General features: G+C 43.3%; 1 protein-coding gene across 1 annotated transcript in view; it reads left to right on the top strand.

The window, feature by feature from the left end:
• Positions 1–16132, top strand: part of SPTLC2 (serine palmitoyltransferase long chain base subunit 2) — a 425361-nt gene that overhangs the window by 130033 nt on the left and 279196 nt on the right. The gene's annotated exons all lie outside the window — the stretch shown is intronic.

Here is a 16132-nt window from a genome sequence, read left to right as displayed (position 1 = left end):
GCCAGCTCTTCTTTGATATTGCTCCACCCGCTCTGGCTAGCTCTCCACATATTTACTGGTACTAGGATCTCTGCCATGTGGGTTCCAAGTAATGTACATGGAGTGTCTGCTTCCGTAAAGATTTTCATGAAAAACTCTTCTCCAGTTGATCATTTTTCTCCTCTGTATAATTCCTTTGCTGGCCAAAAGCAATGACTCGTATGTACACAATGTTTTAACATTTTGCGGTATACTGCAGATTCCAGTAACTCCCTTCCCCTCAACCTACTTAAAAATTCTATGTTTTTCTATATTCATATCTTCATCAGAGACATCATAGCTTCCTAAGAGGTGGAGATCCAGTTTGCATTTGTTCTTGCATTACACTTTTCCGATGATTCAGTGTTATGCCACAGTGCCATCTCTGTAATTGAAGTATGTTGTTATATTTTAGTTCTATTTTATTTTAATTAATCCTAGGAGTTCCACATAGCCAGATTAGATTTGATTTTCTTGTTTATTCAATTTCTCATTTCATCATCCATGTTCTCACCCAGGAGCTATTCACTGATTAGTAAGTGGGGGGTGGAATGTGCAGTTATTCTGATATTTCGCTTTACAATTAAAATGTGGTGTGCCTACCACTCCTCTGTCTGTCAGTCATGCAGTCGATGACCGTTCAACCCCTGCCTGCATTGTGGGTTAGGATGTTTTCATGTGGAAGCGGCGAGCGCATATGAATTTTTTACTGACTTCAAGTCTTCATCAGCTCTAAATTGTGCTACCAGACATCCTTTTACTTTCACAGCAGTGGAACTGTGGGAAAGACTAAACTGATATGTCGTTTGACCATTTAAACTTTCAAATAACTTCAAATGATGAATCAACCGCCTGTGCTTGTGGACCCCTTTCTTTCTGTTCGAGTTGTTCATCTGTGCTTTTGGTTTGTTGACCTTATGACCATATTTGGCCAGTCGAACACAAAGGGCGATGGGGCAAATGCTTGCAATAAGCTTAACCACTGGCCAGGCCCGGACTGCCGTTGCGGGCACCGGGCAATCCCCCGGTTGGCCGCATGGGTGGGGGCCGGTTTTGGGCCCCAGGGGGCCGTTTTTGTTACAGGGCCGCTTTTTGCAGCACGGCCCTGTAACAAAATTGGCCGAAAACCGGCCCTGGCAATGAGTGCGGTCGCACCCCTAGCCGTCCAACCCCCCCCCCCCCCCCCCCCCCCACTCCCCGGGGAGGGGGGGGGGGCCGGCAGAGCACTTTGCCAGGGCCGGTTTCAGTTCCCAGTCCGGCCCTGCCACTGGCCTCGCATGAAGTAGCAATTCAACCCATTGTTCTTTTGCTCACCCTGCCACCTAAGTTTGGACTCTGCCGTATTCAAACCAGTCTTGACCATGCTCCTATAGGAAGGTTCCAGCCTGAACTGCAGGCCAGGCTCTCTCTGATCTGGAACACAAGCAAGCCAAGACGGGTTTCACCATGTTTGGGTTGTCCGTCAAGTATAGCTTGGTTGCAGTGGCACAGTGAGTGGGTACCCACATCTTGCAGACCCTTGCCTCTATAGTGGTACATCAAGAACACAAAAGATGCTTGGAGGAATGCTTGCAATAAGTCTAGCCACTGGCATTCGCTTGGAGTAGTTTTGCAAGTAATAGTTTTTTTGCTCATGATACCACCTCAGTTTGGACCAAGCCGTATGCAAATCAATCTTGACCCTGTTCCAATAGAAACATTCCAGCCTGAATTGCCAGGCCAGTTCCTTCCTGAACTGGAACTTAGCAACCCAAGAACGGTTTTGTAACCAAGTAACACCTGATGGCGAAGCCCCAATCAGGATGACCACATTTTTACAGCACTTTCTGTGCTGACATTTCGAAAACTGCATAAAGGTGGTCAAGTAAAAAAAAATTGCTGAATCAGCCAGTTTGATTGCAGTGGATTTGTGGATCTTCTGCCAAGTTGCACAAAATAGCCATATAGTCTAACCAAGCTTGATTTCATTTTCAAAATAATGTCTATGGAATAGTTGGGCAAAAAATGGTAGAGACCTACCTCCATTTTCTGAATTCGCTTTGTTTTTACTACCTCAAAAAATAGATGCTTATGTTTGCACCACACCATAAAGGCTCTGTCTTTATGTCAAGTTTGGTGAAATCTGTCAACAATTTGCTGTAGTGGTGAACAACATTCCACTTTGGAATTTCATTTTCAGCCTTTCAAAACTAATTCCTCATAATCATTTCTGACCCCCCTCAAACACTTTGCACCACATTTGTAACGAAGCCCCAGAATGAGCGGGTTTACGCCATTGCCAAAATCAGTGTAGATTAGTCACACCCATTTTAGATTATTAGTACAACTATAAATAACATTTTCGATAAACCAAGTGTCTCTACAATAATTGCTGGGGAACTGTAGCTTCTATTTAACCCCTTCGATGCTCATGACGGAACGGTTCCATCATGAGCGTCGGGTGGCCTGTGCTCATGACGGAACCATTCCGTCATGAGCCCGTTGGCTCATTAGAACCTTCAGCACAGCGTGAAAATTCGCGCCGCGCTGAAGGTGTTAATATGTTTCTCATTTAAATGTTATAGTTGTTCCTCCAGAAACTCGTTTGTATTAAATAAGAGGTAGTTTTGCTCACTTTACACATTTTCTTTTAACTTGCCTTTTCAAGATGGACATACACCATCTTAGATTGGTAAGTTTAAACAAACATTGGCAAAGCCAGTAGATCTCGCCTTAGAGAGCTATTAGCTCTGCCAATTTACTTTTTTCCTAATGCTTTACAGCATCAAAGCAGATGCCCTTCAGAATGAAGGAAAAGCATCAAAAAATACAAAAAGAAAAACCACCCTGACGACCTAGAAGCAAACAAATGAGTGGCAATGAAGCCCAGCAGTGGTCGGGCTTTAGGCCTGCAGTAAGCTAGCAAAATGTCTTGCAGGCGAAGGTGTGTGGTGAGACCTAAAAATTGGTGCTACATCCCAACACATTTCTTGCACATGCATGGTGATGCATATGTGCACATAATAGTTCTGCTGTTGCGCTACCATAACATCCAGAATGGGTACAGGCAAATATGTTTATCAACAAGGACTAGTTTGGGTGTGACAATATTATAGGACTCTGAACTGTATTGTCAGCAGGCACCTATTAGGTTTTTTATGAAGCCCTCACCCACCAACCTAGTTGGTGGCATGCTTCATCATCGGGCCCACCCAGTGACACCTAATGTGTCCCGGGTGTGCTACGACGCCTGAATACAGCGGAGCAGGTATTTTTCCGAGAGTGCAGTGTGGTGAATTGTGCAGTGAAGTTAAAACGGCTAAACGGTGGTCCCAGTACCCGAGGGTGAATTACATTTTAATAGCCTGGGGCTCCGTCAGCGGATAAAAACAAGGCAAGTGGATGTTGTGGTGGCAAGATTAAGACCTCCTACATCCAGTTTGGGTCGACCTGTTTCAGTCAGTGCCGGCTTTCCTCATGACCATAAAAAGTGCAAATGTGGGTTAAAAACAAAGTCAGTGTTTTCAGACTGTCATTCACTAAGGTGCTATAAGTGTAAGAGGGGGATTCCCTCCTCAAGCATACGCTAACGATTTGTTGTGAGTGCTCCCTGGAGTGATTTGGCAAGGGAAATGACCGGGATTCTCGGTCAAGGCCTGCGGTGTACCTGTTTTGCCGCCATCACCTCCGGACAGGCAAATACGTCCATATCCATCAACACAGTTGGCCTTGTTTTGCTTTTTTGTTCTTCTGCAGTGGCATAACCCTTTTTAGGTCTCGCGACCTATCGATGCGCGCAAGCGCATCGAGCGTAGCGAGAATTCATGTGGCGAAAACATCTTCAAACCAAAGGGCTTTCAGCCCCGCAGTTTTCATGCAGTGCCCGTGTACATGCACGCGCATCGCATCCAAGCCCAGCCCAGTCCTCCCCTAGCAGCACTCCTCCCACGCCAGCAACTCCCCCCTCCCACACCAGCACCTCCCCTCTCTCGCATTCGCGCCATCCGGCTTCTCCTCCCCTAGCAGCACTCCTCCCACACCAGCATCTCCCCCCTCCCACACCAGCACCTCCCCTCTCTCGCATTCACGCCCACCCACCAGGCTCTCCCGCCCCCATCAGGCTTCCCTCCCAATCCGCCTGCCTCCCCTCGCGCATTCACGCTCCCCCACCAGGCTCTCCCGCCCCCATCCGACTTCCCTCGTAATCTGCCTGCCTCCCCTCGCTCGCATTCCCGACCCAGGCTCTCCCGCCATGGAAAATAAAACCTGTAAACTTTTTTGTCATGTTTCACTGCACTAGGCGTTCATTTTAAATGATTTAGTCAGGACTGAAGATGCAGGCTAGATATTTTGGCTTTCTTGTGCATTTTCAGATGTGTGTTTGCTTTGGTGGTGATGTTCCGGTTACATATTTCTGAAAGCTTTTATTTTATACATCATTTTTAGCGAAACAGAATTTTAGGAACACAAATGCATCAATCAGAATAAGACTTGCTTGGTACAGACGGGCATTCGTACATGCCATGGCTCTCACTGACGGGTAGGCATGCACAGACATGGTACAGTCGGGGCGGACTGAAAAGCATGTGCAGATGGTAGGAGGAGATTCGTATAAGGACGGCAAAGATCACATGCAAGATACACCTCAGTCGCCGACACCGAGACAAAGTCACAGACAGTTTCGTACACACATACAGATGAACTGATCCAGACAGACACACACAGCTGGCGTCCTTACCCCACCCCCTAAGAGTAAATTTTGCGGTGTCTGAACGTAAAGCAAACCACTGCTCAAGCCCCATTTTGTCATTTCAAAAATCTTGTTTCCAGTTTACTTCAAACTTCTCCTTCTATGCACTCCATTGGACTGCATGTGCTTTCTAGGCCTCAACTCTGTACTGCTTCCCCTCACATCCCTGTTCCCCATGCTCTCCTTGTAAATCCCCACACTCTCCAAACTCATCTTTGCTTCGACTGCTCCTCGCAGTCCCACACCTTTTTTTCCCTAATACGCCAGCTTCTATGTTGCCTCCCTGCCCGTCCTTCCTCCAATAACCCTACCTGATCCACCGTTGCAGTCCCACTCTCCCCATTGTGTTTTTATACGTTTCTTTTGTATGTTTAATGTGATAGCGCATGTGACGTGAACACAATTTCCTTACTGACTGAACCCCGTATAAGAGTCTCTACTGTACCGCCTCGTGAGCCCATGGTCTACTGTGTAACCTGTTAGACTACAGACAGACATACACAGCACTACAGAACCAATTGGCGGACGCCACAAAAGGAATTGCTACAATTCTAAACCCACGTGGGAAAGTAAATGCTTGAAACCGGCACTTTCTCTTTTTGTACCAGGATTAAAGCAATAGGTTTAGGCTTCTTCTCCCCCTCACTCGCTTTCCTCCCCCCACTCGCTGGCCACGTCAAACGCGAGAGCTTTAAAGGGGCTTGCTTGAAGGCAATCTGCTTCCCCGCTAATCAGTTTTTTCCCCTCCCACTTTTCCTTTGATGTCCGCCGCTCGTGGCCTCTGCCTGTCGCCTAACACGGTTGTTGGTCCTACCACCTCTCACAAAGCTGCATTTACAATTCTGAGCAGCACTGTATATAAACGTGCCAGTAATCGAAATCGGCAAGCTGTTTTTTTTTTTTTTTTGGGTTGGATTAAGATCGGATGTTTGCTGCATTATCTTGCCCCCCCTCAGTTGGATTGCACTTTGTCTTCGCTGTGTTTAAAATTAATCTCAGTGCAGGGAAGGTTATTTACTGCAGACGTTTTCTGTAAACGTTTCATTCTCTTGTTTAGATATCTGCATAAGCTTAGACTTTAATTTTCATGGCAAATAAAGTCAACTCTGAGCTTTATTGAGAGAGTAGTTTCCTAATTTGTTTTAAAACTATTTTACATCGTAATACGTTTGCTGAGATCGAGAAAGCATTTTGCCTTTGAGCAGCTGTCTTTTATCCCAAGAAAACGACTGCCCAGCAACTGAAATGCAACTTGCAAAAGATCTTCTTAAATAATAATTGGATGCATGCTAAAAAGTCCATCTATCCGTCCTACATGGCATTTCTGAAAGCTGAGTCTTCCCCAGTCTTCATTATAAACATGCAGACAGTCACCTTCATAACAAAGTGGCTCGCTCCTTAAAGGGTTCCTCCACTAGAATGCTCACACAGTATATAGGCTGCGCTGTTGTGGGAATGGATAAGAATGGCAGTGTGGTGACCACTTCCAAAGTTTCCTTTTTAGGGGTGGCTAATAATTGTTTTTAACCGTCACACCCTCACCCACCCTCACACCCCCTCACCCTCACCCACCCTCACATCCCCTCACCCTCACCCCCACACCCCCTCACAACCCTCTCACTCAGCCTCACACCCTCACACCCCCTCACCCTCACACCCCCTCACTCACCCTCACACACTCACACACCCACTCGCCCTCACCCTCACACACCCTCACCCACACCCTCACACCACTCAGCGCTACAACACATATGTGTGTGTAGGTGCAAATGCAATGTTCTTGTTTTTTTATTTATTGATGATGAACCGCATCTGCAGTTCGCATTAGCAAAGAAGCATGTGAGATCTGTTGGCTTTGTCAATGCTTGTTTTTTCTTACAACTTTCTTTGAGTAACTGAAGAGCGCCCCCATCCCTGCTCCTCATCTGCTTTTAGCTTGCTTATTTAAGGTAAGTATTTTTTGTCAATTCCCCTCTAATTTGTTTAGTTTCTGGTGTTTTTTTCCTTTCTTACTGCATTTATGTCCTTTCTGGTGGTGTTCAGCAGGAGAAATGGTATTGCATTTTTACTTCTTATTTGGAAGTAAACCGAATTTTATTTTGCAATGTTCTTACGTGCATTATTTCTTCCAGTGGAATAATCTGCCTATTCACCACAAATTCATGATTATCTTGCACACACTACTAAAGCCGGTATCTTGGCCCGTTTATCTTTTGGTCTATTTGCTTGTTGGCTGTGCGCTTGGCAACCCGTTAGCAGTACCTTTCTTTCTGTCATGTGACGGAGATCAGGTGTTTCTGTTCTGTTTACTGAATGCTTGCTGCCTGCCCTTTTGCATTATTGACTGTTGCTGTCTTGTAAAGGGCTTGAAATGCGTTTGACAGCTGGTAGAATAATGAACCTTGCCCTGCAGGTGCAGATACTGTAACGCTGAATTGTCACTTGATAATGAATTGAGGGGTATTTGGTAGTCTCTGGGAGATAGTGTACAATCAGAATTACTTTTATTGTGAAGATAATTAAAATCGATGCAATAAAATGGCGACCACTACTAAAATACGGGTAAAAACATCACACCGTAAAAGTTAGTAATGTACCGTCATCCTTCAGTTACTGTAACTGCGAGCATACATTGGCACTTTTAAAGGTAATCACTAACAGTTGTGCAGGGTGAAATGCAATTATACTGGCCCTAACCAATGTTTATGCTGAGGCCCCATAAGGAAGCTGTAGTTTAGCGATCAACATTGTAAAAGGGAGAGAGGGTTTGTTTGGTGGTAACCGCTTTCGAGGCTTCCCTACTATACTCGTGTTCTCCTGAAACCTTTCGACAAACAGAAGCTTTTTCTGTTTGCTGCTTTTGGCACAGGGCATTATGATGCATAATGCCGAAGATTGACCCTCCTTGGTTCGATTATCCACTGCCTGATGTAGGGTTCACATTGAACCGCTCAAGATAGAATGCACATGTTAATCTGTTATAGGAAGCAATTCGCATGTGAATTTGGATAACCAGTCTTTATAATCTTAATCCATGGTTTCAAGGGGGTCGCTGTTATAAGCATGCCAAGTCTGATGAAATTCTTTTTACAGCTACTGAAATGTTGAAGAAAAAACCAGTAGGGAAATCTTTCAAATAAGGCGCAGAAAGGCAAAAATGTACATGCTTTCTTTAGAAACAAACTGTGTTGGAATGTAATTACACAAAGTGTAATATTTAGAAACTTGTAAGCTACTTGAAATATTCAAGAACTCTTCTCATACCTCATAACCGATCTTGCACCTCAGTTCTAATGTTTTGTGCATCTCACACACCTCTCCTTGGACCTCCGTCTCCTCATGTCACTCTATTTCCTCAAGCATATTTTAGTTTGGAATTTGATGCCATCATGAGAATTTTGAAAATCAGCATTTGCATGGAAAACGAGAAATGGCAAAGCCAAACGGTCTTTCGTTTAACTGAAGACCATTTTTTCTTTGCCAATACTTATTGTTTGGGTGTTTGTGAATGGTTTTTGTATGAAGGCACACTTGTATGAAAACAGGTTTTGCCTAAGCCAAAATGTATGTTTCTTTATGTAGAAGCACTCATTAATTCAGTAATCCCTGCAATGGAATGGGATTACTTTTTGTTGGATTTCCACGTTATGCAAAAGAAGAATTTCGTCACCTAGTCAGGTAACCTAGTGGGCTAGGTGGGCCGACCCAAAATTGGAACAACTTTACAGCAGACCAGTGGATGACGTGCTGAGTGAAAGCTTCTGTAAATATGTTTAATATATTTATTGTAAACAAAAGGTCTTGCTAACGCCAAACTTTACCAATAGTCATTGTTGGAAAGTATCCTGGTAAATAATGTCAGAGAGACCGTTTTGGTGTAAGCTGCACTTGAGCTCCCACATTTTTACTAGCAGAGTAATACTTGGAGACAGGGAGATTTCCATGAGCCTAAACCTTTGGTAACAGTGAACCTGGGCATAGGGCACTTTTCAGAAACATAAGTGCTAACATTTTGCGTAACTTAGTACCAACCATAATTTACAGTCCACAAGAAAAAGTACTTAAAGATCAACTCCAGTCTAAAAAATAACAAGAGTAAACAAGCAATAAGGGAGAAAATTGGTTCAGAAGATAAGTTATGATAGAAAAACAAAGTACCCACGAGAAATGGGGTGTAAAAGTAGTCAATTTCCATTGACAGGAATCCTAAAGGTCTTTTATCAAAAGAGGCCATTAAAGCTCACCAAAAGAACAAACATTTTCACCGTAGTTGCAGGATGGAACACCTTAGACAAATGGTCTTCACAGAGACCATGGGTATGGGGATATATCTACAGCTTTCCTCTCAGTTGTGTTTTTACTGGTCTTGAGATGTGTAGCTTTGCACTCCAGTAGTATTAGTAGTTTCCAAGCAGTCCCTTTAGCTGATACCTTTTATAGTGTTTTCAGTGATCTAATTCTCTTTGAAAGTTTTCAGGGTGTTGTTTCTGTAAGTGCAGGTTCCACAGATCTCTCAGGCGCACCCCACATAAGTGGAATTCTCCGAGGTGGTCAGTAGGATCCACTGCATCTAGACCTTCGTTAATCCAAATGCTACTGGCCGCGAAACCTGTACCCTTAATTTTCCATTAAATTGAATTCACTGTCCTTAGATTGTTTTGCAGGTGTCATAAATCTAGAGTTTCGAATTGGAAAAACTAATTTGGAACAACCTAGTTTATGGACTTTTTGCAGTTGCTATATAAATGAGTGGTAATGGAAACACAAAGGATAGTGTGACTGTTTTCCATATGCAAGGGGCACTCTGGTCATGACATAAACTTGACACAGCAAGTTGTCAGCCATATTGAGTCCGTTTGAAAGATCTCGGCTTTAAGATATTTAAGTCTTGAGTGAAGGAGGGCTGGGGCAGCCCGCGTTAACTGTGAATGGCGTTTTAATGGAAGTGCCCTGTTTTATAACTAGACCTGACTCAGAAGGTGGTGCTGGGTGGTTTTGCAGAGTGAGGTGAAATCGAGAAGAGTGGAACAAAGACGAAGACCTGAGAGACTTGCCTGGATTGAGGTATGATCATAGATCGCTAGAAGTCCTACGAGATGGGGAAGGAATGGCTTGAATGGCATAAAGAAATCTAGATCTTTTCACTGCTAGTTTTTACTAAAGGTGAGGGATAGCCAACATCGTGGGAGGAGGGACTGTATCAAAAGCTGCGTATACGTCAAGGAGACTTGACATGTATGAGAGCTGGATAATTTCTGCATAAGTGATGGAATGATTTAAATGAGCCTTGCTGGACTCTCTGGGGTGCGCAAAATCTTATTGCAAAGATATTGAGTTGTAGGATATATCGATTTGAACAGTAGTTTTTGGATGTTTTTAAAAGGAATGGGAGTTCTAACATATCTGGTTAATCTTTGTGACCCTTAGTGCGTCAGTTAGTGTTATAAGAAAGGAAGCCATGCTTGTCCGTCTTTTTAAGGTTTTCCATGTTTTGAGGAGTCTTAAATACTCCCATGCTTAATATTTTTGGTGTATATGGCTTCCATTCAGAATGGAAGTCATTAGTTTGCCAATGTGCCTGGCATAATGTTCCTGGTTACCATTTTCGAAACTTATGCACAACTGAGGTATGACCGTGTCAAATGGGGTTTATAGTGCTCAATATATTTACTCATGGTGGTAAGGGAGGAGCTGTAGACTTCCAAGCTATCATACATCAGGAAGCTCTTCGCTTCTATGTCTCCAGCCGATCTCTGCGTTCAGCCACCCAACGATGGATGGTGATCCCTCGATTCCGTAGGACGCGGATGGGGGTCCAGTTCCTCACCGTTAAAGCAGTTATTGCATGGAATTCCCTACCCGCGGAACTTCAGCATATTCAGGACTTCAGAGTCTGAAAAGGAAAGTTTTTTTTTTTTTAAATCAGCCGATTTAAATAAAACCCTTGCTCCATTCTGTCACGTTCACTTTGCGCTCCAGGATACTCATGAGTAATTGTACCCCACAATATAATTTTACTATAACATAACATAACAAGTGAGGTAATTGTCAGTCTGTTTTAAAATCTTGCTTTCAAAAGGGCAGAGTATTTTTAAAACTGTTATTTTGCTCTCTAGTGCTACATTTTTGGAAGTTGCTATGGCTTTTGAACGTCTGGAAAAAATTCCAAAAGAGTTAACTATTTAACCATTGCTGGCCTCGTAAACCTCACTCTGATCCACAGTTTCTGTGCCCCCGTTCCTGTTAGCTCTTCTGGAAAAGTTTCACTTGTCTTGCTTCCTGTCCTGACATCTGTGGGAAGAACAAAAGTAGTTGTTACACCCAACTTCCGCATTCTTTAGTTGTGTTAGTCCTGAAACGAATCGAAATACCTTAACTTCTGACTTACCTCATTGCATGACAGATATCAAAATCCCCACGTTTGCCTATTATTCATTGGCCATCATAGGATTGCCCGGATTATTTACTCTCTGCGTTCTGTTTGCAAATGTTATCCCCATCTTTGACAATAGCAGTAATCGGACCTTTGCCTGGAAATATGATATATTTTTTCTCTGAGCTGCAGTTCTAACAAATGTGAATGCAACTGGAGTTCATGTCCATGCTTTATGCTGCAGCCTACGTGAAGCAGATGTTACACTGGACTGTATGTGTGAGGAGAGCTTGCACAGCTGTGTGTGCTGCACGATGTGTGTGAGGCGTGCCTGCACTCCGGCTGCCCCTAAGCTTGATTTTGTTTTGTGATTGGGGAACCTTTGCATACTGCTGCTCGCGCTGTGTTCATCTGTGTGATGGAAGCTTGCACTACACTTCTCGGTCTGGGAAGTTACATAAAGGATGTGAACCCTGCTTGCCCATTGACTTCTCTCCATCAATATGCTTTTGACACACAACTGTACCTCCGTATCATTTGTCCGCAACATCCAGATGCTGCCCAGGCTCCATCCAAACTTGGATGTGTGCCGTCTTACAAAAGCTCAACTTAACCTAAAAGATTTCATGCTCTTGGGTAGCTGCATGTTTAGCCTCGTTCCCAGTATGAACTGCAATGACTATCCTACCTTTATTACCACCTGTACCAAGCCAGTTGTCTTCCATCGAAATGATAATCTGTCCCATAAGTACCACGTACATGTCCAACTCCACATCTCTGCCCAGTCCCAAGCTTTGTATCCTCTTGTACTGAATGCTGCCACTTACTAGGATCTTGACCTGCCTCATGGCTTTCCTTGCACCATTTTAGCATAATGAAAGTTGGTGCTTTCAGAGCTGCCTGCCTCCTCCGCAATCAAAGGAACTTTGACTTTATTGCTCCAACTGAAAACTACTTTGCCTTATTCCCCTACCAGACTACATCACATTATCGTCAGACTGTGTAATGTACAAAACAGTCTGTGCAAAAAAAAAAACCTGTCAAGCAGATAAGCTCAGCAACTTTGTCAGTCTGCGCACAATATTCTGCACTTGAGATATTGAACGACCAAAAGAAAGGTTAAAAAACACACAAGCTTTTTCTTTTTTTGCCTCTAGGCTGTTAAGTGACTTCTGTGGTCATCTCTGCGTATCACCATCTGTGCACCCTCTCATTGGCTCGTCCTGTTTTAATACTCTCCTTACAGCTGATTCCTTCCCAAATGTTTCAGAAAGTCTGTGTACCTCCGTGAGATCTATACTTGTTCTTGCAAGCACCCTGTAGTCACATGTGTTAAATGAATACCCCTGTGCTGTACTTATATCCTGTGACCCTTTGAACACTTTGCTTGTGCTGCATAAATACCCAAAATGAAAGGACAAAAATAAAATCACATCTAAATGGTGGCGTGACTGCAATGAGCATTAACTATGAATCCGTAATTGTGGTGATTATTCTTGAAAAGTCCTGGCTTGACAAGTAGCCTTTTGTCCATTGCCTGCACAATGATCCAGTCCTAGTGCTTTAATTTCTTTCTAACAGAGAATAAATCCATAGCTAATTTCTGCCTCGATGTAGCGCAGTGTTCTTTGGTCATAGATTCTATTTGTCTTCAATGGTTAAGGAACACTGAAGAATACTATTCCTTGTCCTTACTGCAGTCTTTCTGGGTGCTTACAACTGGAGTGTGCTTGGGAGCAGAGCACAGTCCAGAACCACTCTGCTTTCACCACATTTAGTTTCCAATACTGTTCCAGTTCATCCCCGTCCTAACCTGGTTCCATGCTCTGGCAGAGGAGAGGGCTTTCCCAGGGTAGCGTATTACTGGTTATCCCCGGGTTCCCATGTGGATGGCTGCACCATCCCTGCTGCTACAGGGGACAGAATGCAGACCGGCTGTGAAAAGATGCACATTCCATCTGAGGCTGGTTCTGGGTGCCCTGGCAGAGGGCTTTACTTTCCCAGAGCACCGTACTACTGGGCATCCCAGGGTGCCCAGGTGGATGGCTCCACCGTCCCTGCTGCTACAGATGACAGAATACAGACTCTGAGAAAGAAAGCACATTTCTGTTGAATAAGGAAGGTGTCGGTATATTAATATTACATTTCATTTATTACCTAGAACAAGTAGCTTAAGGACACCAGCCTATACGGGCTAAAAAAGAGAAGGGGATTTGGCCCCCCTGGAATTTGGAATCTGAACAGGTCTAAAGAATGACTGTGTGGCAGATGCTAAACCCCTGTCACTTAACCGTCCACGCGCCCCATTGCCAAGCTGTTGTTGCTGCATCGTTGTCCAGGAGGAGGTGATTCCTCGAGTTCCATTGACTTCTGATTTTTATTTTCAATTCCACTCTTTAGATTCAGGAATTGGCTGCGAGGCACCGATGTGAGTGAGGTACCCAACCCTGGTTGGTGTAACCTTCTAGATATCACGAGCACAGTTAGGAGTTGAGCGTCTCCCACCTACTAGGTTTAGTAACGGGAAATCAGCAGCTCTGAAAACCGTGTAGGTTGAGAGCAGGCACCTCCCCCATGCCCCACCCACCCTCCCCCCGACGTGCGCGCGCATGCGCTCCTCTGCTTTCAGAACCAGTAAGTGCGACTTTGACCTACAGGGAACGAAACAAATGGCATGCTCGAGGCCAATCCTTTGCAGGTTGAGGTCTGAAATGCCATCACGAGATTCTTCATTTTGTGAGTGAACAATTGCAGTAAAGTGACTGTGGGTCGGATTCATGCTCACCAGCTGCTTGGAGCTCAAGTTTCTCAAGGCCACGCTTGAGCAGTTAAGTCGGCGCCAATGTTAGTCCAGGTCTTATAATGGGAGCAAGAAGACTACACCTCTCAGAATGCAAACGAAAAAATAACCTGGAGTGCACGACGACACATGCATGGAACGGGGCTACTTGGGAGGTCTGCTTTTGTGAGCACTATTTTCCACCTGTACCTGTCGTCGAAGGGTTAAATATGAATGTGGCCTATGTAGTACTTAGTATGGAGGACTGCGGGTAGACGTGGTGTGCCTCATTAGGCCTAATAGTTGTTTGTAGAATATCAATTGGTCCTAGTTACAATATGCCTTGGCATCAGGTCGAAAACGTGTTTATGTAGTCCTTGATTCCTTATTGTGAATAAGGAGGTTCGCTATGCCTATTGCCACTTACTTTATTGGCATTGAAACCGTAAAGATTGATTTGGATTTTGAGATTCAAATATTTCTGCACTGGAGTAATTACCTCACTCACATCTTTTCCCCTTTTAGGTAAACCAGCCTTGTATAGCTCTGAACTCAAATGAATGGCCGCTCTTGTACTTCACCATGGTAGACTTAAAACAAACGTACCTGTTTTTTTTCTCTTTTAGTAATGACTTAGTATGCAGTAGGTTGCACACCAGACCCAATTCTTTGTACATAAAGTAGGCTTTGGCTGTACCCAGTTGAGTATTTTTCTCACCTCACGCTATTGTCTATTTGGTTAATAATTTCACCTTTCAGCTCCAACTCAAAAGTGCACTTGATCAACACTTTTTAAATTATTTATCCCATAAATGTTTGCATTATCTACATAAAACAATATTTATTTCTTTCTTTCACTGCAGCAGGCTTTTTAAATAATTTATTTGGGACTCCACAATGTGCCTAGGCTGTTGACTTTGCTATTGTTTGTTTTGTGCTACATTTGTAAATGCTACAGAAGCATGCTTGTTTCCTTGCGGCTAAAATCCTTAATGCAGTGTGTGTCCTATGCTTCATTGCAAACTCTGCATTCTTTAAACTGAAGGACAGAGTTGAATGTAGCAGAGCACAGAGCAGTACTGTTGCAAAGCTTGTAGACTGACCCTTGGGAAAACTGTTATCTGGCACAGCCTCGCGCATTATTCTTTGTATGCAAAGCTTTAGAGCATTGGATGTAGCTGACAGTTTGATAGTCCACACTGACTAATCAAGGATCTTTACATTATTGGTGTTAAACTAGGTTCATCTCACTTGTAAGAAAGCGACTAAATGTACAGGCCTTTGCAAATAGTTTAAATATATTGAAAAATATTACAACATTCAGATGTCCTTACCATTGTTTTACCATTCTTGGACGATGGTGCAGCATCTGAATGTTTATTCTTAGCAATAAATGCACCTACATTTCTGTATAACTACATACATGTTTGGCAGAATACACTGTACTATATTCTATTGAGTAAGTTTATCAGATATTGATATGTTAAATATGAGATCGTAATGATTCTACCGCATATTAATTTTAATTGTCCCTAATATTAACTTACTCCAAAAGCGCCTCTAAAACAACTGTAATGAAGTGAATCAAGTTCCACATTATATATTGGACATAAACTGTAAAAAGCGATGCAGTATATGTAAAGCAGAAACACTTCAGAAATAGAGCTGTGTCAGTAACATGACATTCTTGTGTCTATAACATAACATTCTTGTGTCTAGGAGTAAATGATGAAAATATAATTTTCAAAACTTAACTAAAGGAATGGCCATTGCAATGAAAAGATGTAGCCTCATTATGTTCTCCAATAGGAAATTGGAACTTGGAGAAATATGTTTCAGGCATAAAACCAGGCAAGATTTCAGGGTTTTCAGTGGCAAGTCTATAAAGCTACATGTGAAATACTAGGGTTATTGACTGGAGTGTACACTTCTTTTATGGTGGCAGCATTGAGACAGCGCATTCTTGAGGTTTCCTTAAAAAGAACTTGCTGCTTCAGATGTTCATGTGGTGACTTTTTCTTACCAGATTCTTTCATTTTAAAGGGTTTTGAGACACCAAGTTTGGAGCCCATATTAACTCTCCAGCTGAGGATGTCCCATTTATCCTTGACATTGAAAAGCGTGCACTTATCAATTAATGTCTCCTCCATTGCATACCAAGGAACGTAGTCCTGCTCCATGCTCGACAATCCACCACGTAACTAATATATCGAAGTCCTTTCACACCTGCTCA

The sequence above is a fragment of the Lissotriton vulgaris genome, chromosome 9, assembly GCF_964263255.1.
Source record: "Lissotriton vulgaris chromosome 9, aLisVul1.2, whole genome shotgun sequence".
Classification (NCBI taxonomy): Eukaryota; Metazoa; Chordata; class Amphibia; order Caudata; family Salamandridae; genus Lissotriton; species Lissotriton vulgaris.
Note: the sequence above shows the minus strand (reverse complement) of the source record. Positions and strands in the feature narration are given on the sequence as shown.